A 20551-nucleotide genomic window follows, 5' to 3' on the forward strand; every position below is an offset into this window, starting at 1 on the left:
GGTGCGTTTATGTGAATACATTAACCAATTCGCAGATGCTGTTGGGGTTGTCACAGCGATGAGATAATATATGGGATGCTGTGAATGCTCCGCAAGTTCTCGAGAATCTTTAAAAAATGTTATTTTATGTTTGAAATTCGTCTAATACTTCACAATAATGCTTACGGCATTTTCCTTCAAACAAAGCGGCAAAAATTTCAAAATAATTTGTTAAAAAAGCAAATAAACGATTCGAAAAAGAAACCTATTAAACGCAAACATGCAGGGACTGTTCAGAGATCCGGCCCTCGACCGCCACTTCACTGGCCACTCGGGCAGCATCACCCAGCTCCGCTTCAGCCCCGAAGGGTCTCAGATCGCGACGTCATCGTTGGACGGCTCTGTGATATTATGGAACCTGAAACAGGCGTCACGCTGCATTCGCTTCGGATCGCATTCATCGGCTGTGTATGGAGTGGCGTGGTCGCCAAAGGGCAATCTGGTGGCCTCCGCCGGCCACGACCGCTCTGTGAAGATCTGGGAGCCCAAGGTGCGCGGCGGGGGGCCGTCAGCCGTCGGGTGCTATAGGGGGATAAACGGATGTCGGGTCGGCTCGTCACAACTGTAGACTCGGAAAGGGGCACGGGCGCCTCGGGTTCATGGCTTGCCCGGGATCCAAGGCGACTGTGCTCCGCGTCATAGGATACAGGTGGGCACGAGCGAACCGGCACCCGCCGTAACTGTACACACCGGCGGAAGTGCGACTATACTCTCCCCGTGAGGGCGGCTGGAAACAGGTCCTGGTACGGTCACGTCTCTGCCAGGATGCTGGCTAATTGTAGTCGGGCGGAGAGAAGAAAACTCTCAGTGAAATAACCCCAATCCAAGGTGACACTGTCATATGCCGAGGGATGCATGGCCGAGGGGGTGCTCGGTCGCTTATATGCGGACTCTGGATACCTGCCGACCTCCAGTTTTAATAAGGCTTCCCGGGGCACGCGGGCTATGCCTCGGGCGACTAACCCCTTCCCGCCTACTCGTGGGACCAAATATGCCAAATTTAAACATAAACACAAAAAACACCGCAAAGGAGCACGGCACTCCTCCTAAAGTGCCGGAGGGAAAAGACCATCCCTCTACAAACGCATCTGGGAAACCAGTGCCCAAAAAGACGGGGAAGGAGACTAAGTCGGTCCACCGTCTCGAGGCAGCAGGCGCTGTGAGGAGAGGACCGAAAAGCCAATCGGGCCAATCCACGTCGGGGGGCCCCAAGGGCGACCCGGTTACCGGGGGGGCGACCATGCAGAGCGCTATCGCGGCTGGCGGACCCCTTGGGACCGGGAACCCCTTGACAACCCCGGCAGGCGGCGCCTCTGCCTCGAAAGATAGGCCCAAGTTTCAGGACAAAAGACGTGCGGCCTTCATCCTGGGCAACGACGACCCGGTGTTCCTGGCGTCTGCCCAGGGAATCGAATCGCGGCGATGGGCCAAGACAGTCCTGCCCGACTACCAGCCAGCCAAAGCTGGCAAGGCCACAGCCAAGGCCCCAAGCAAGCGGCAACGCTCGGCGGAGGACACCGCCACACAAGTCCAACAGGCCAAGAGGACAAAGACATTGAGCAACCGCTCGTTTGCCGAGGTGGCGAGGGGAAAAACCCTGATTGGAGTCCTAGACAGGGGCTCTAAAGACGGGCAGATCCCTAGGGACAAGTGGCACCTCGTGGAAAACGAGCTCCAAGACCGTTTCCTCCAGGAGTTGGAGGAGAATGGAGGACCACCGCCCAAGTGTGAGGACGCCGGGTGGCACCAAGGCAGGGTGAAAGCCATCGCCTGCCAAGATGCTCGCTCGGCGGCCCTCTACGCGAAGGCGGTAGCGTCGCTCAAGGAGGTCTACCCAGGAGCCCAGCTGGAGGTCGTGAAGTGGGAGGACATCCCCAGCAAGCCGAGGGCCAGAGCGTGGGTCTCGGCGAAGCCTGCAGAGCCGGATAAGATTCTCCGGATTCTGCAGGTCTGCAACCCCCACCTTCCCACAGCCGATTGGAAGGTGGCCAAAGTAGAGGAGAGCAACGGGCAGAGGCGCCAAATTATCCTCGTCCTGAACGAGGAGTCGGTCAGACTTCTCCACGACACGGAGGGCGCTGTGGACTACGGCTACAAGAAAGTAGTCGTAGTACCGTACAAGTCCGACTCCAAAGGCATGCAGCCGACGGTCGAGCCAGACCTGGAGCCCCCGGAGATCCCTAGTATGGAGATCAAGCCTGCGGTGTCAGACGTGGCATCAGTGGTGTCGGATGACATCTTAGATGGTTACGTCTCAGACGTGAGCGATCTCACTAGGGATCTCAAACACATCGGGGTCGCGGAGTAGTTGGACTCTTCGGAGAGCGACCACGACAGGACAATGGTGGAGGTGGACCTCAGGAATGTCACTGATACTCCTGCAGATAAACCTCCACCATTGTAAGGCAGCATGCGCTGCTCTCCTGCTCCACCTAGCCAAGGGTGGAGCCGACATAGTCCTCCGGAAACAGGGTCTCCGGTCTGAGGACTCCTGACTATAAGCTATACGTAGCTGACTCCGCAGGTAAAACTCGCACCTGCATCCTTGCAAAAAGAGATTTGCACTTATTTTTGCTCCCAAATTTCAGTAATGAAGACCAAACAGCAGTGAGCCTCGAAGGCCAGGGGTGCTCACTGAGAATCTGCTCCACGTACATGGGTCACGACCAACCAGACCCCCCTCCACAGGCGCTCAGGGCGCTAATCACAGACTGCGAGGCCAAGGACACCGGCCTAATCGTAGGGTGCGACGCCAACGCACACCACTGCCAGTGGGGAAGCACTGACACCAACGAAAGGGGTGAGTACCCTTTCAACTATTTACTGACCACTCAGATGGTCCTTTTAAATAGGGGGAGTGATCCCACCTTCATTATTAAAAACCGCAAGGAGGTCCTGGACCTCACACTTGCCTCTCATGAGCTACACGGGAACATCGTATCCTGGAGGGTCCTGGAAGAGCACTCCTTCTCGGACCACAGGTACGTGGAAACCGTATTCTCTTTTTCACTACCGAGACCAGCTCAATTTCGGAACCTTAGGCGGACAAACTGGGCTCGGTACTCAGACCATCTCTGTCGTGTTCTCCCTGAGACTCCACCTGAGGAGGAGATCTCCAGGGAAGCCACGACTCATCTTGTTAAACTATTTACCGACGCCTGCAATGAGGCGCTCGATAAATCCTGCCCCTCTAGCAAGAGCAGAGGCCGGAAGAAACCTGAATGGTGGAATCCGAAACTGAGGGAACTCCGGAAAGCCTCCCGAAGACTCTTCAATAAAGCTAAGGCCGAAAACGCTGAGCAGAACTGGGCCGATTACAAGGCCAGTCTGTCAGTTTACAATAAAGAACTGAGGAAAGCCAAACGCGCCTCATGGCGTAAGTTCTGTAGTGACATTGAGAATAACTCGGAAGCCTCGCGCTTGCGCAAAGTTCTCTCGAAGACTACACCCACTCTGGGCTACCTGAAGAACGCCGACCAATCATGGACAACGTCCAGTAATGAGTCGCTAAATCTTCTCCTTAACACCCACTTTCCCGGCTGCGATGAAAACAGACCACACTACATCGCGGCTCCCTCCGTTGCCTCAAGTGGTATCATGAACCTGCTAAGCCAGGAGAACATTTCCTGGGCAATAAAAAGCTTCAAACCATACAAATCCGCGGGACCAGATGGCATCATCCCTGCCCAACTGATTCACGCTGGACAAAAAGGCACTAATTGGCTCAAAAGGATATATGAGGGAATCTTCTCCCATGGATATATCCCGGAAACCTGGCTTCATACCAAAGTCGTCTTCATCCCCAAGGCAGGCAAGCCCTCGCACACTGCCCCCAAAGATTTCAGACCCATAAGTCTATCGTCCTTCCTTCTGAAGACGATGGAACGGCTTTTGGGGATGCATCTCACGGTAAATATTCCGCCTAGTCTATTCTCAGACTCCCAGCATGCCTATCGGAAAGGAAGATCCACCGAAACGGCCCTACACACGATCACATCGATCATAGAAGCGTCCCTCAACTGTAAGGAATACACCCTGGTAGCCTTCCTGGACATAGAAGGCGCCTTTAATAACATCCTACCGACCGCCATCACGGGTGCACTGACGGAACTGGGGGTTGACTCCCGGACGGTGAGCCTGATCGATCAGATGCTACAATGCAGGACGGTTGAGGCATCACTGGGGACGTCAACGTCCACCAGATTTGTCAGTAGAGGCACCCCGCAGGGCGGAGTCCTCTCGCCCCTCCTATGGAACGTGGCAGTGAACGAACTGCTGCGGGAGATAGAGGGGGGTGGCTGCCGCGTGGTGGCGTATGCGGACGATGTTGCTATAGCATTCTCGGGTAAATTCCCGCAGGCGCTGTGTGAGTGCCTGACAAGCACTCTCATGAAGATGTCAAAATGGGCAGACAAATGCGGGTTAGGCGTCAACCCGTCTAAAACGGAACTGGTGCTCTTCACTAGGAAGTACAAAGTCCCGGCACTGATTCCCCCAAGACTATGTGGGGAAGCGCTAATCTTCAGCAACAACGCCAAGTATCTTGGTCTAATCCTCGATAGAAAGCTCGATTGGAAATTGAGCATAGAGGATAGAGTAAAGAAGGGCACAGTAGCCCTCTATACTTGCAGGAAAGCCATCGGACTGAGATGGGGAATGACCCCCTATATAGTTCGGTGGCTTTACACCACCATCATACGACCGATCATGCTCTATGGAGCGGTAGTATGATGGCCAGCCTTAGACAAAAGGACATGCCTCAACAAACTCAGCAGAGTTCAACGCATGGCAGAGCTATGCATAACTGGCGGGCTACGCACTACTCCAGGGGAAGCCCTGGATACTGTGCTGGACCTCCTCCCCATAGATCTCATGGGAAAGAAAGTGGCAACACTTTCCGCACTCAGAATGAGAGAAGCCAGACTGTGGAAAGCGTCCGCGGTCGGGCACTCGGGAATCCTGACGAGACACCCGCAATTACCAGAGAGGTCAGATTATTGTGTCCCTAGTGATCACCTCTCGACGCCTTTCCAGGTATCAATCCCACTTAGGGAGGACTGGGAGATGGGCGAACCAGGACCCGCAAATGCGGTTCACTTCTACACTGATGGCTCAAAGTTAGACGGCCGCGTGGGAGGCGGAGTCTACTGCAGCGAGCTGAACATCAGTCATTGCTTCAGGCTCCCGGACCACTGCAGTGTGTTCCAAGCGGAGGTTGTAGCCATCAAGGAGGCCATTTCCATCGTCTCCAAACTATTTCTAGACACGCACTTAGTGTGCGTTTTCTCGGACAGCCAAGCAGCTATTAAAGCTCTAGGCTCAATATCGTCGAACTCAGCGACTGTAAATGACTGCCGCAGGTCTCTGCACGAGATCGCAGATCAGTTAGACCTCTTTCTTATATGGGTCCCAGGCCATAGGGACATCGAGGGGAACGACGCCGCCGACGAGCTAGCAAGGCAGGGTACTACAATTCCTCTCCTTATGGAGAGGGAGCAGGTAGCGATGCCTCTGGCTACGTGCAGGCTCCTCACGCTCGAATTGTTTGAGCAAAATGCCAATAGGAGATGGCAGCAAACAGCTTCCTGTAAAATCTCAAGATTGATATGGCCATATCGATCGAAGAAGCGCTCAGCCGAGCTGTATAGGCTCAGCAGAGCACAGTGCTCTGCAGTTACTCGAGCCATTACGGGACACTGGCAGATTGGCACTCATGCCTCTAGACTGTCAATCCCTCATAACGACTTCTGCAGGAGTTGTCGCGACGAGGAAGAAGAGGAATCGGTCCCCCACTTCTTCTGCCACTGCCCAGCCCTTGGAAATCGTCGTCTTCGTTTTCTCGGGGCTGCTTTCCTAACAGACATTTCGGACCTGTCCGAAATCAAACCGGGGACCTTGTCCAGATTCATCCAAGCCTCCGGATGGGACTGCCCTTAATTTGCCACAGCCTGTTTCTCCACGGTTTCTAGGCTCTGGGAAGGGGCACACGCCCATGCGGCACCACAACGGACCTTCTATAGGTCCAAGTGAGCTTGGGAGGGTTTCATCACTCTCCCAGGCTACCGCCTGAACCTAACCTAACCTAAGGTGCGCGGCGTATCCGGTGAGTTTGCGGCTATCGACTTTGACCCGACCGGCCAGATGATGCTGACAGCCTCCGACGACAAGTCCGTGAAGATATGGCGCGTGGCCAAACGCCAGTTCCTCTCGTCGTTCAGCCAGCAGACCAACTAGGTGCGTGCCGCCAAATTCAGCCCCAACGGCAAGATGATTGCCACCGTGAGCGACGACAAATCGCTGCGCATCTACGACGTCAACACTGGAGAGTGCACGCGCACCATCACCGAAGAGCGGGGCGCCCCACGGCAGGTGGCCTGGCATCCGTGGGGCAACATGGTGGCCGTGGCCCTGGGATGCAACCGGAACAAAATCTTCGATGTTGGCGGCAGCCAGCTGCTGTTCAGCTGTATGTGGTTCACTCTGCGCCCGTCAATGATGTGGCTTTCCATCCCAGCGGAAATTTTCTGTTGTCCGGAAGCGATGACTGCACCATACGCGTTCTGGATCTGCTGGAGGGCAGACCCATCTATACACTGACTGGCCATACGGCGGCCGTAAATGCTGTGGGCTTTTCCCAGGATGGAGAGAAGTTTGCCACTGGTGGCAACGATCGCCAGCTGTTAGTTTGGCAGTCTAATCTGCACACCTACGATGCCTCCCAGTTGGAGGCCAAGTCTGCCCTGCTCTCCTCCAGCTGCGACACCAGTGTAGCCTCCGTTTACCAGCAGAGCAACGCCAGCAGCACAGCCTTGTCGAACGACCACAGCATTCGCATCGATATGCGCGAGTCGCACGCCTATAAGATTTTGGTCGAAAACTTCCAGGTGCTTGACAGTGAACACACAAAGCTACCAGAGACACCAAAAAGTGCCAGCAAATCTTCTTCGGTTGGTCAGCCGAAAGCGATACTGTCGCACGCCAAACTGGTGTCCAAGGAGTTGGACTTCAAGCCTCGCAGCACCAGTCCACGCTTTTTTTAGTTCACTATTAACTATTAACAAATAACTAGAAGAACCTGGCAATAATTAAAAATATCGATTCTCTATCTTAGAAGTTACTTAACTGTTAACAAAGCCTCTCTATCGCTTTCTGTAGCCTATCATCACCCAATACTACTGCACGTAAAACTACTTCCCTGTACAATAGATCACAGCAAAGGGAACAGCAGAAGGAAGTGGACTACGACTACAGGAGTCTTTTCCATTACCCACTTAGATGAAATTGTTTCGTGTGCATTGAACATGATTTATTATGACACATAAACAACAGCTTAACTTCCGGGTAACTTACACACACATATGTCTGAGACTGGGACTGGGACTGGGACTGCACATGGTGGCGGTCGGAGGTGGTACCTCGAGCGCCTGGCTGCTGCGTGGCGGCTGTCGTTGCTGGGGCCGGGTTGTCTTCTGGAGGGTCGTCCTGGGTTCCTTTCCCATTGTTGGTGGAACCGTGTCGGTGCCCTCGGGAGACCGGCTCGCTTTCTTCGTTGCTTTGCTTGGTTTTGGGTTTCTCGGAGTGGGCCTGGGGCTAGTGTGCCTCGTCGTGGCCGTGGGTTCTGTGTTCCTCGTTCCTTGTGCTCGTGTCTCGTGTCGTGGCGGGGGGTTCGTTGGCGGCGGGGGTCTCAAGTTCTGGGGTCCGTGGGAGTGTACTTGGCTGGCGGTGATCGTCGGCGTGTTTGGGAGGGGGCGTTGGGAGCCTCGAAGATGGAGGCGTGTGGTGCCACATTGTATTGTGGTTTCGATGGCGCACAGGAAATCCATCCCTATGATGGCTTGCCTCTAACATGTTGGGTAGTACCAAGAGCGGCATCTGTACCTCTTGCTCGTCTAGTTTGACGCGCGCTAGCAAGATCTGAGTTATCTCGCGTGCCGAGCCGTCGGCTAGGCGTATCGGGACGCAAGCGTCGCGCAGGTCGTTGTCGTGGCCGAGCTGGCGGGCGAGGTCGGCGTTGATGAAACTTCGGGACGCCCCGGTGTCGACCGTGGCGTCCGTGCGCCGTCCTCCGATGGTCACTCTCGCCACTATCCGGCCGTCGTGTACTTGTAGCGGGTTTCTTAGTTGGTTGTCTGAGGAAGCGTCGTGCCCGGCTGTTCCCGTGTCAGCTGGGGACGCGAGTCGTTTCCCGACGGGTCCTGGCGGCAACAGCCCACGGTGCGCGTTCCGCGCTTGCCGCATTCCCAACAGAAGAGGATCGATGGGTTGGTGCAGTCGCGAGATACATGTCCCGCTTCTCCGCACCGTCGACAGGCTGCGTGCGGGTTGGAGATGGGGGTGGTGATCATTCGATGTGTCGCTTCCTGTACTGAAGCGCCGGCTTGGTGCGGCTTCCTTGCGGGTTCCGAGGTGTTTCAGTGAGGTTTTCGGAATTGGGCCCGATTCGTCCCGCTTTCGTTTTGTTGTGCCGTTGGCCGCGTGTACCTGGGTGGTTGTCGAGGGGGGATGAGGATCGCTGGTACGTTTCGTTCCTGGATGCTCTCGAACTCTCAACATCGTTAATTGCGTCAGACTTCTCAGTTCGTGCCTTCGCACGTACAGCTGGTACGCCGGGAGGGTGCTGTCATAGATCCGGCTAAGCTCCTTGGCTTCGTCGTACCCGGCGTGGTGCATGAGCAACCGGAGCTCGATGACGAAGTCCTTGAACGGTTCGCCCAGCGCTTGTTTGTGGTCCCTGATCTGGCCTTCCAATTGCTCGAAGTACCGGGGAGGCAGGAAAAAGGCCAGGAATTCCTGGCGGAAATCGGCTCATGAGGCGCTCTGGAGTCGGCTGGTGCGGAACCAACGGTTGGCTCGGTCGGTGAGGAGCTCTGCCATGGCTCGCGGCACGTAGTTCATGTCTACCCCGTACGAGAGGGCACGCTCTTCCACAACCCGGCACAACCCGCGACATTGGGTTGTCCTGCCCGTCGAACTGGATTCCCCACTTTCGGATCCGTTCCGCCATCTGCGCGGCGTGACTGTAGTAATGGCCGTCTGTGGGGCCATTTCCTCCTGCTGTCCGCAAGATCCTTCTCATGGGCGAAGGCCTTGGCTCCGGGGGCGGGGGCTTCGGTAGGTCTTCGGCGGTTATCGATGTCGGTGAGGTGCTGGCTTTGCCTTCCATGATTCCTGGAACTTGTAGGCTGAGTTTGGGGTCCGTCTTCCGCTTCTCTGTTGGTGCTGAGGTGTCGGGCTGGGGCGATCTGGCTCGTCCTGGCGATCTGGCGTACTGCCGCTCGAGCTCCGCCAACCTGACCCAGGCATCGTGTTCGAGGGGCCCGGCGACTAGTTCGGCGAAACTCCTCCGCAAATCTTCCACGTTCCCCTCGCGGCTGAATCCGAATTCCTCCGCGAAGGACTCCAGCTCCTCTCGGCGACGTTTGTGTATCCAGCCGGTACTCACCCCTGGGTTGGCGACGAATTCTCCAGGGTAATACTCACTGGGCTGTTCCTCTGTATGGGATTCCATCGCTCCGATTGTTGCTCGAGTTGGCTGTATTGCTGGGCTTGCGCTTTTCCTTCACTAGGGCACTGTGTCGAGCTTCGCGGCTGACGCTTCGAATTTCTTCTCGGGGTGACGGCACTATTCGCGTTTCTCTGTCGCGCTTTCGTCTGCTCGTTGCGCAACTCTTGCCGTTGATATTGCGCGAGGTCGGGGTTTTCTTTGGGTTGTTCTCTTGTGTTCTTGCTCTAGCGGCCGTGGGGTTTTATTCCACAAACCCTCGCTGACGTTCCCTCAGGTCCCTGCTCGGGCGCCACTTGTGATGGACTTATTTCAGGCTGAGGTAAGCTCAGTCACGTCCAGGGGTCAATCCACAAGAAATTTGTAGAAATGGATGGAACTTCAAGGGAGACGTCGGGGGTGCTTATCGTAGAGCAGATGGATCGGGGCTTGGGCGGGCGTTGCTAGCGTTGTGTATCGAATGGTGTATGTGGACGTGGAGTGGGGTGGAGTCGGTGCCTCGGCTAATTGGAGTGAACTTACGCAATCGGGTGTTTTTACTTCGATAATTTGACACTTTATTGTACGTATTAGTAGTTTAAATGCACTTATTTTTTACTTCGTCGCCGATGTCTTCTCGTGAGTTCCGGGTACAGCGTCTGTACTCCGGACTGGGTCTCTGCGTAAGTTGCTTTCTGGTTTCAATCGGCGTCTATTTATACGCCAATGGGCGCTGTGTCAGCGGGTTCAGAAGTGCACTTCCGCGTCGGGGTGCACTTCGCCGTTCTGGCGATCGTGGGTTGACCTGGTTCTGTCCCTTCGTGTTTTTGGCGAGCTGGCGGGTTTGCCGTTGGATGCTTGTCGTGGGCTTCCGCGGTGTCATCGTTTTGTAGTCGATGAACCCGGAAGACTGCGCCTGGCCGGTTGCTTAGTCTGGAGTAGTGGAAGTCCGCGTGACCTGGTGTGTTTGGTCAGCGTTATGAATCCTGGCTGATTTTAATATTATTTTATTTTTAGGTTTATGTTTTTTAGGTTTGGTGATCAAGTGTCAGGAATCCAGTTAGGTAATTTGTGTTGTTATATTTTTGGATTTTTAACCTTTGTTTAGACTGATTTAATTATTTTCTATTTACAGGTTCGATTGGTCCATTGGGAGGTTTGCGTTGAATTTGGTAAGTTTTTTTTTTTTTTAATTTTTTTTTTTTATTATTAAGCGTTGAATCCGTACATTGCATATATCGTATCTTAACAACCCAGGTAAATAGTATTAAGGAGACCAAACCTATTGCTTTATGCAAGAGGACTTATAGAGATATAATATAGTATAGTATATGGTAATAATAAAAAAAGTAATATTATAATATCGGGAGGGAAACTTAGAGTTGGCCAATAGTTTTGGCAAAACCCAATCTCTTCAACCGCCTCAAAGGCCTGGCAGGTAGTAATCGTCTGGCGAGCATACTATGGTGTCTAATTAGCCTGTCACTGTATCTGCTGGTGTGCCTTCCAATCTGCTCCTCTACTGTATGCAGATTCAAGTCCCGATGTAGGGTGGAGCCGCGCACGTACCAAGGGCAGTTCGTTATTTGCCTCATGGCGCGATTCTGCAAGACCTGTATCCGTTTATAGTTCGATTTGGCAGCTATACCCCAAATCTGCACACCGTAGAGCCAGATCGGGGCTACACAGTGTACATAAACTGCTCTTTTGGCTCTCAGTGACATGGTGCTTCTTCTGTTAATCAGCCACCGCAATTGCTGCATTCTTTGCCCACATTTACGAGCCGTAGCTTTCAAGTGTGGACCAAAAGTAAGACGCTTATCAAGGGTGATACCGAGATACTTTGCTTGCTCTGGTTGGTCCAAAGTTACGCCTTCAAGCTTTATGGGTGGGGTGTGGTCTATGAGCGCTTTCAGGGTGAAGCATGGATTGGTGGTCTTCAGTGGGTTGACTTTTAAATTCCATCTTTTGCACCAAGCTGCCAAAGAGTAGAGGTACTCTTGGAGACCATCTGCTGCCTCAAGGCGGCACTTGGAGCTGTAGAGCAGTGCTATATCGTCCGCGTAGGTAGCAAGCAGAGCCTTACGGGGGGCCTCCATATGTTGCTCGCTTGGGGAGGGTAGATCTGCAGTATAGATAGAGTAAAGCAGCGGGCCAAGGACGCTGCCCTGTGGAACTCCAGCTCTCATTTGGCAAGGTGTTGAATGTGTGTTCCTGAACCTGACCATAAACTGACGTCCTTCCAAGTATGATCGTAGGACACCGTAGTATGGTGCTGGGAACAGTTTTTTAATTTTGCTCAGTAGGCCGATATGCCAAACTCTATCGAAGGCTTGCTGCATATCAATAAAGACTGCATTGCAGTATTCTAGATCATCATAGGCCTGTAGGATGTGTCCTGCCAATCTGTGGACTTGCTCCACTGTGCCGTGTCCCTCCCGAAAGCCAAACTGGTGATCCGGCAAGATACCGCATTCCTTGATGATGCCACCAAGACGATTGGCAAGAAGCCTTTCCCAGACCTTCGATAAGGAAGACAAGAGACTTATTGGCCGATACGACTCAGGGTCGTCCTCCGGTTTTCCAGGTTTATGGATCATCAGGATTGTTGCTATCTTCCACTGCTTAGGGAAAAACTGCATCCTTAACATGGCGTTAAAAATGAGCACTATGTAGAGTATCGCCCGAGTAGGCAATGCTTTCAGTGAATTGCACACTCTGTCAATGCCAGGAGCCTTCTTCCTCGGTAGGGACTTGATGACTTCAACAATCTCCTCAGCCCTGGCTGGTTTAATGGGTAAGGCCATTTGTAGAGGTGTTTGCAGACTATCTTTTGTCTCTTTGTACTGCGCCTCCGTGGCGAATTGGTAATGGGTGAACCTGTCCCCTAAATGATGTGCAAACGAATTGGCCTGCTCTTCTTCGTTTCTAGCAGGTTCACCGTTGGGACACCGGATGGGAATCTGTCTGAACGGTTGTCTCTTAAGAGACTTAGTGGTCTTCCAAAGCGAATATCCAGCATCTACGGTGTAATCCATGGAAGCAAGCTTTTGTTCAAAGAAGTTGCTTCGAAGTTCTCTCAGGGTGTTTCGAAGTTGCTTGGCAGCCCGGTTCCATAGAGTTCGGTCCCATGGGTCTTGAGATCGGATTGCGCGTCTTCGAAGTCTCCTTTTTTGTGACAAAAGCTCTCTGGCCTCTCTTGTAAGAACTATTCCATAGGCGGCGCTTGTCGGAGGATGCGAGGGCGTTGAGGCAGCAGCAGCCATGTGTATACTCTCTGTGATGTAATCTACAGCCATCTCGATATCTTCCTCAGAGTTTAGCGAGACGTTCAGTTGAATCGACCTCTCCAAATGTTGCCTAAATGCGAGCAGATCAGTGTGCTTGGTGACTAGATGAGGGCTTGGATTTTCTATAATGCCATCTGTTTTAATGCTGATGACTAAGGCCAGATGGTCGGAGTCCAGATCCCAGCTCTGACTTATTGTTGCTCGAGAATCCGGAATACCATGATGTACTGCGAAGTCTATGCAGGACGGCGTGTGATTGAGTACATATGGGTACCTGGTTGGTGACCCAGTTGCAAGGATCTTAGCGCCAGTAGCAGAGATGGCTTCCGCTAGCTCTCGCCCCCAAGGGGAATTGTAAGTGTCTCCCCACAGCCAGTGTCGGGCATTCCAGTCACCACCAACCAAATACCTTTGCCCGCAAGCACGGAGTGCATCGATGTAATGTCTTTCCTCAATCCTGACTCTGGGAGGGCAGTAAATGGCGCTGAACTCCACATCGCCCAGTCCTGTGGCTACTTTTACTGCTGACATTTGCATGCTGCGTGTCTCAATGACCCTTTGTGGAAAATGACGAAGCGAAGTCTTAACTAAAACCGAAACTCCACCAACGCTATGGCTTGAAGGCTGGATAGAAGGCATATCCATGTATTTTAACAGCTGCCCCTCTTTAAATTCTGATCTCCGTCAAAAGAAGAATGTCAACGCTATTCTTGTGCGCGAAGAGCTCAACCTCTTTTGCTTTCCGTGAAATGCCGTTAGCATTCCAGATGAGAACCTTTAGTGGGTTCATTGAGATGCTGAAACGTTGTTCTGGAGCTGAAGATTAGATCCAGCCCATTGCTTAATCGTGTTCGCCAATTCAAAAACCATTTTTTCGAGTTTTTCAAGGCGTTGATTGGCTTGACTATTATGCTGCTGCTGTTCTTGCTGCTGTTGCTGTAGCCACATAAGAAACTGCTGCTGCTGCTGCTGTTGGAGCTGTTGTTGCCATTGTTGAAATTGTGTCTGCTGTTGTTGTAGCAGTGCCTGGACTTCATATGAATTCTGTTGCTGGTTATTCAATCCTTGTGGCTGATGCGCTTGTAGACTATGAACACGACGCTGAGCAGGTGTAGCAGGTATTGCATTTGAATTACCATTTGCTACGACAGCATAGGAGGCTCCTGTATTACTTCTAGTGCCTACCAAAGGTTGGTGCTGAACAATATTTCGCTGGTGCTGCTGTATTGTTGGTCTATTAGCCCCCTTTTTGTGACTAGACTGCAAGGTAGGAAACTGTTGCTGGTCTCCAGGAAGTGTGGTAGAGTAAGCATATGCCACTTGATTATTTAAGGGGACATGACCCGTCCTGTGCGTATTAATTGCCTTCTTTGCGGAGTCCATTGATCGGCGTAGAAACTCCTGATACCATTGGCATCCTTTATAACTGGCCATATGGCTTCCAGAGCAGTGAATGCAGGTTGGCTGTGCATCTAGGGGGCGTGTGCATTGTGAGGTTTGGTGATTTTCACCGCATCTGGCACAGTTGTGATGCCGGCGGCAGTATTTGGCCGAAATCCTGGCATCGACGACATTGAGCAATCTCTGTGGATTTTCGCATCCTTTCAATCCTTATTTTTTGGCGGCAAAGGGTCTTGACTTGGTAAATTTCGTTAATTTTTGCACAAGGCTTAATATTAATGAAAAAAATATTAAGTGTTTCGTCCTTGTTAGTCCTTGAGCTTGGATTATGGATGTGAAGGACCTCGAAGCCCAACATTTTAAATCCGGCGGTAATATCATTGTTTAGGGTGCTATGATGTAGGTCTCTTACAACAATTCTATGAGGCTTTTCAGTCTGCAATTGGTATGTGTGGAATTCTATTCCAATGGCATCGAAACGATCCACAATTGCTCTATAGGTATCACTGTCTTTGGGGAGGATTCTGACCGTTTCCCCCTGGTTAGCTTTGACGACAACGTTATTCAAATTTGCAACGTCCTTTATGACATCAAATAAGTCATTTAAGTTGCTAATATTGACAACTATTTGTGGTGGTTTTGGAGGGCCTTTAAGCTGATTACCAGAGCTCGCTGATTCACCTTGAAGACACTGGTCTGTATTAGCTGCTTCATAAAGGTGTTCATCCATTTGGTCATTTCCAGCGTCTGCATCTACATTCATCCGAACTTCAAAGACTATAAGAGCTAGAGCAACGATGTTTTGGATCCAGACTTCTGTGATATGTCACTGCTCCAAAAATATTTCAAAACTTTGCCCCGCCCACTTCCGCCCCCACAAAGGGCGAAAATCTGTGGCATCCACAATTTCGACGATACGAGAAAACTAAAAACGCAGAATCGTAGAAGATGACTATATCTTCTAGAGTGCAAAATCTGAACCAGATCGTATAATTATTACAGCCAGAATCACGAAAACAATTTCACTCTTTCTCGCTCTGTCTCACTCTAACACACAGGTTTCATGGTCGGTTTTGCCAATTGCAAAATATGAGTTCAAGGATCTCAGAACCTATAAAAGCCAGAGCAACCAAATTTGGTATCCACACTCCTGTGATATCGGACCTTGACCGTTTCCTGTCCAAATTTCGCCACACCCCCTTCCGCCCCCGCAAAGGACGAGGTCGGCGTTGATGAAACTTCGGGACGCCCCGGTGTCGACCGTGGCGTCCGTGCGCCGTCCTCCGATGGTCACTCTCGCCACTATCCGGCCGTCGTGTACTTGTAGCGGGTTTCTTAGTTGGTTGTCTGAGGAAGCGTCGTGCCCGGCTGTTCCCGTGTCAGCTGGGGACGCGAGTCGTTTCCCGACGGGTCCTGGCGGCAACAGCCCACGGTGCGCGTTCCGCGCTTGCCGCATTCCCAACAGAAGAGGATCGATGGGTTGGTGCAGTCGCGAGATACATGTCCCGCTTCTCCGCACCGTCGACAGGCTGCGTGCGGGTTGGAGATGGGGGTGGTGATCATTCGATGTGTCGCTTCCTGTACTGAAGCGCCGGCTTGGTGCGGCTTCCTTGCGGGTTCCGAGGTGTTTCAGTGAGGTTTTCGGAATTGGGCCCGATTCGTCCCGCTTTCGTTTTGTTGTGCCGTTGGCCGCGTGTACCTGGGTGGTTGTCGAGGGGGGATGAGGATCGCTGGTACGTTTCGTTCCTGGATGCTCTCGAACTCTGTGGCCAACATCGTTAATTGCGTCAGACTTCTCAGTTCGTGCCTTCGCACGTACAGCTGGTACGCCGGGAGGGTGCTGTCATAGATCCGGCTAAGCTCCTTGGCTTCGTCGTACCCGGCGTGGTGCATGAGCAACCGGAGCTCGATGACGAAGTCCTTGAACGGTTCGCCCAGCGCTTGTTTGTGGTCCCTGATCTGGCCTTCCAATTGCTCGAAGTACCGGGGAGGCAGGAAAAAGGCCAGGAATTCCTGGCGGAAATCGGCTCATGAGGCGCTCTGGAGTCGGCTGGTGCGGAACCAACGGTTGGCTCGGTCGGTGAGGAGCTCTGCCATGGCTCGCGGCACGTAGTTCATGTCTACCCCGTACGAGAGGGCACGCTCTTCCACAACCCGGCACAACCCGCGACATTGGGTTGTCCTGCCCGTCGAACTGGATTCCCCACTTTCGGATCCGTTCCGCCATCTGCGCGGCGTGACTGTAGTAATGGCCGTCTGTGGGGCCATTTCCTCCTGCTGTCCGCAAGATCCTTCTCATGGGCGAAGGCCTTGGCTCCGGGGGCGGGGGCTTCGGTAGGTCTTCGGCGGTTATCGATGTCGGTGAGGTGCTGGCTTTGCCTTCCATGATTCCTGGAACTTGTAGGCTGAGTTTGGGGTCCGTCTTCCGCTTCTCTGTTGGTGCTGAGGTGTCGGGCTGGGGCGATCTGGCTCGTCCTGGCGATCTGGCGTACTGCCGCTCGAGCTCCGCCAACCTGACCCAGGCATCGTGTTCGAGGGGCCCGGCGACTAGTTCGGCGAAACTCCTCCGCAAATCTTCCACGTTCCCCTCGCGGCTGAATCCGAATTCCTCCGCGAAGGACTCCAGCTCCTCTCGGCGACGTTTGTGTATCCAGCCGGTACTCACCCCTGGGTTGGCGACGAATTCTCCAGGGTAATACTCACTGGGCTGTTCCTCTGTATGGGATTCCATCGCTCCGATTGTTGCTCGAGTTGGCTGTATTGCTGGGCTTGCGCTTTTCCTTCACTAGGGCACTGTGTCGAGCTTCGCGGCTGACGCTTCGAATTTCTTCTCGGGGTGACGGCACTATTCGCGTTTCTCTGTCGCGCTTTCGTCTGCTCGTTGCGCAACTCTTGCCGTTGATATTGCGCGAGGTCGGGGTTTTCTTTGGGTTGTTCTCTTGTGTTCTTGCTCTAGCGGCCGTGGGGTTTTATTCCACAAACCCTCGCTGACGTTCCCTCAGGTCCCTGCTCGGGCGCCACTTGTGATGGACTTATTTCAGGCTGAGGTAAGCTCAGTCACGTCCAGGGGTCAATCCACAAGAAATTTGTAGAAATGGATGGAACTTCAAGGGAGACGTCGGGGGTGCTTATCGTAGAGCAGATGGATCGGGGCTTGGGCGGGCGTTGCTAGCGTTGTGTATCGAATGGTGTATGTGGACGTGGAGTGGGGTGGAGTCGGTGCCTCGGCTAATTGGAGTGAACTTACGCAATCGGGTGTTTTTACTTCGATAATTTGACACTTTATTGTACGTATTAGTAGTTTAAATGCACTTATTTTTTACTTCGTCGCCGATGTCTTCTCGTGAGTTCCGGGTACAGCGTCTGTACTCCGGACTGGGTCTCTGCGTAAGTTGCTTTCTGGTTTCAATCGGCGTCTATTTATACGCCAATGGGCGCTGTGTCAGCGGGTTCAGAAGTGCACTTCCGCGTCGGGGTGCACTTCGCCGTTCTGGCGATCGTGGGTTGACCTGGTTCTGTCCCTTCGTGTTTTTGGCGAGCTGGCGGGTTTGCCGTTGGATGCTTGTCGTGGGCTTCCGCGGTGTCATCGTTTTGTAGTCGATGAACCCGGAAGACTGCGCCTGGCCGGTTGCTTAGTCTGGAGTAGTGGAAGTCCGCGTGACCTGGTGTGTTTGGTCAGCGTTATGAATCCTGGCTGATTTTAATATTATTTTATTTTTAGGTTTATGTTTTTTAGGTTTGGTGATCAAGTGTCAGGAATCCAGTTAGGTAATTTGTGTTGTTATATTTTTTGGATTTTTAACCTTTGTTTAGACTGATTTTAATTATTTTCTATTTACAGGTTCGATTGGTCCATTGGGAGGTTTGCGTTGAATTTGGTAAGTTTTTTTTTTTTTTAATTTTTTTTTTTTATTATTAAGCGTTGAATCCGTACATTGCATATATCGTATCTTAACAACCCAGGTAAATAGTATTAAGGAGACCAAACCTATTGCTTTATGCAAGAGGACTTATAGAGATATAATATAGTATAGTATATGGTAATAATAAAAAAAGTAATATTATAATATCGGGAGGGAAACTTAGAGTTGGCCAATAGTTTTGGCAAAACCCAATCTCTTCAACCGCCTCAAAGGCCTGGCAGGTAGTAATCGTCTGGCGAGCATACTATGGTGTCTAATTAGCCTGTCACTGTATCTGCTGGTGTGCCTTCCAATCTGCTCCTCTACTGTATGCAGATTCAAGTCCCGATGTAGGGTGGAGCCGCGCACGTACCAAGGGCAGTTCGTTATTTGCCTCATGGCGCGATTCTGCAAGACCTGTATCCGTTTATAGTTCGATTTGGCAGCTATACCCCAAATCTGCACACCGTAGAGCCAGATCGGGGCTACACAGTGTACATAAACTGCTCTTTTGGCTCTCAGTGACATGGTGCTTCTTCTGTTAATCAGCCACCGCAATTGCTGCATTCTTTGCCCACATTTACGAGCCGTAGCTTTCAAGTGTGGACCAAAAGTAAGACGCTTATCAAGGGTGATACCGAGATACTTTGCTTGCTCTGGTTGGTCCAAAGTTACGCCTTCAAGCTTTATGGGTGGGGTGTGGTCTATGAGCGCTTTCAGGGTGAAGCATGGATTGGTGGTCTTCAGTGGGTTGACTTTTAAATTCCATCTTTTGCACCAAGCTGCCAAAGAGTAGAGGTACTCTTGGAGACCATCTGCTGCCTCAAGGCGGCACTTGGAGCTGTAGAGCAGTGCTATATCGTCCGCGTAGGTAGCAAGCAGAGCCTTACGGGGGGCCTCCATATGTTGCTCGCTTGGGGAGGGTAGATCTGCAGTATAGATAGAGTAAAGCAGCGGGCCAAGGACGCTGCCCTGTGGAACTCCAGCTCTCATTTGGCAAGGTGTTGAATGTGTGTTCCTGAACCTGACCATAAACTGACGTCCTTCCAAGTATGATCGTAGGACACCGTAGTATGGTGCTGGGAACAGTTTTTTAATTTTGCTCAGTAGGCCGATATGCCAAACTCTATCGAAGGCTTGCTGCATATCAATAAAGACTGCATTGCAGTATTCTAGATCATCATAGGCCTGTAGGATGTGTCCTGCCAATCTGTGGACTTGCTCCACTGTGCCGTGTCCCTCCCGAAAGCCAAACTGGTGATCCGGCAAGATACCGCATTCCTTGATGATGCCACCAAGACGATTGGCAAGAAGCCTTTCCCAGACCTTCGATAAGGAAGACAAGAGACTTATTGGCCGATACGACTCAGGGTCGTCCTCCGGTTTTCCAGGTTTATGGATCATCAGGATTGTTGCTATCTTCCACTGCTTAGGGAAAAACTGCATCCTTAACATGGCGTTAAAAATGAGCACTATGTAGAGTATCGCCCGAGTAGGCAATGCTTTCAGTGAATTGCACACTCTGTCAATGCCAGGAGCCTTCTTCCTCGGTAGGGACTTGATGACTTCAACAATCTCCTCAGCCCTGGCTGGTTTAATGGGTAAGGCCATTTGTAGAGGTGTTTGCAGACTATCTTTTGTCTCTTTGTACTGCGCCTCCGTGGCGAATTGGTAATGGGTGAACCTGTCCCCTAAATGATGTGCAAACGAATTGGCCTGCTCTTCTTCGTTTCTAGCAGGTTCACCGTTGGGACACCGGATGGGAATCTGTCTGAACGGTTGTCTCTTAAGAGACTTAGTGGTCTTCCAAAGCGAATATCCAGCATCTACGGTGTAATCCATGGAAGCAAGCTTTTGTTCAAAGAAGTTGCTTCGAAGTTCTCTCAGGGTGTTTCGAAGTTGCTTGGCAGCCCGGTTCCATAGAGTTCGGTCCCATGGGTCTTGAGATCGGATTGCGCGTCTTCGAAGTCTCCTTTTTTGTGACAAAAGCTCTCTGGCCTCTCTTGTAAGAACTATTCCATAGGCGGCGCTTGTCGGAGGATGCGAGGGCGTTGAGGCAGCAGCAGCCATGTGTATACTCTCTGTGATGTAATCTACAGCCATCTCGATATCTTCCTCAGAGTTTAGCGAGACGTTCAGTTGAATCGACCTCTCCAAATGTTGCCTAAATGCGAGCAGATCAGTGTGCTTGGTGACTAGATGAGGGCTTGGATTTTCTATAATGCCATCTGTTTTAATGCTGATGACTAAGGCCAGATGGTCGGAGTCCAGATCCCAGCTCTGACTTATTGTTGCTCGAGAATCCGGAATACCATGATGTACTGCGAAGTCTATGCAGGACGGCGTGTGATTGAGTACATATGGGTACCTGGTTGGTGACCCAGTTGCAAGGATCTTAGCGCCAGTAGCAGAGATGGCTTCCGCTAGCTCTCGCCCCC

General features: G+C 52.0%; 1 pseudogene; it reads left to right on the top strand.

The window, feature by feature from the left end:
* The first annotated feature begins 222 nt into the window (after positions 1 to 222).
* On the top strand, positions 223 to 7079 carry LOC6604112 (annotated as a pseudogene).
* The last annotated feature ends 13472 nt before the right edge of the window (positions 7080 to 20551 follow it).

The sequence above is a fragment of the Drosophila persimilis genome, unplaced genomic scaffold, assembly GCF_003286085.1.
Source record: "Drosophila persimilis strain 14011-0111.01,24,50 unplaced genomic scaffold, DperRS2 tig00001985-arrow-arrow-pilon, whole genome shotgun sequence".
NCBI classification, from domain to species: Eukaryota; Metazoa; Arthropoda; class Insecta; order Diptera; family Drosophilidae; genus Drosophila; species Drosophila persimilis.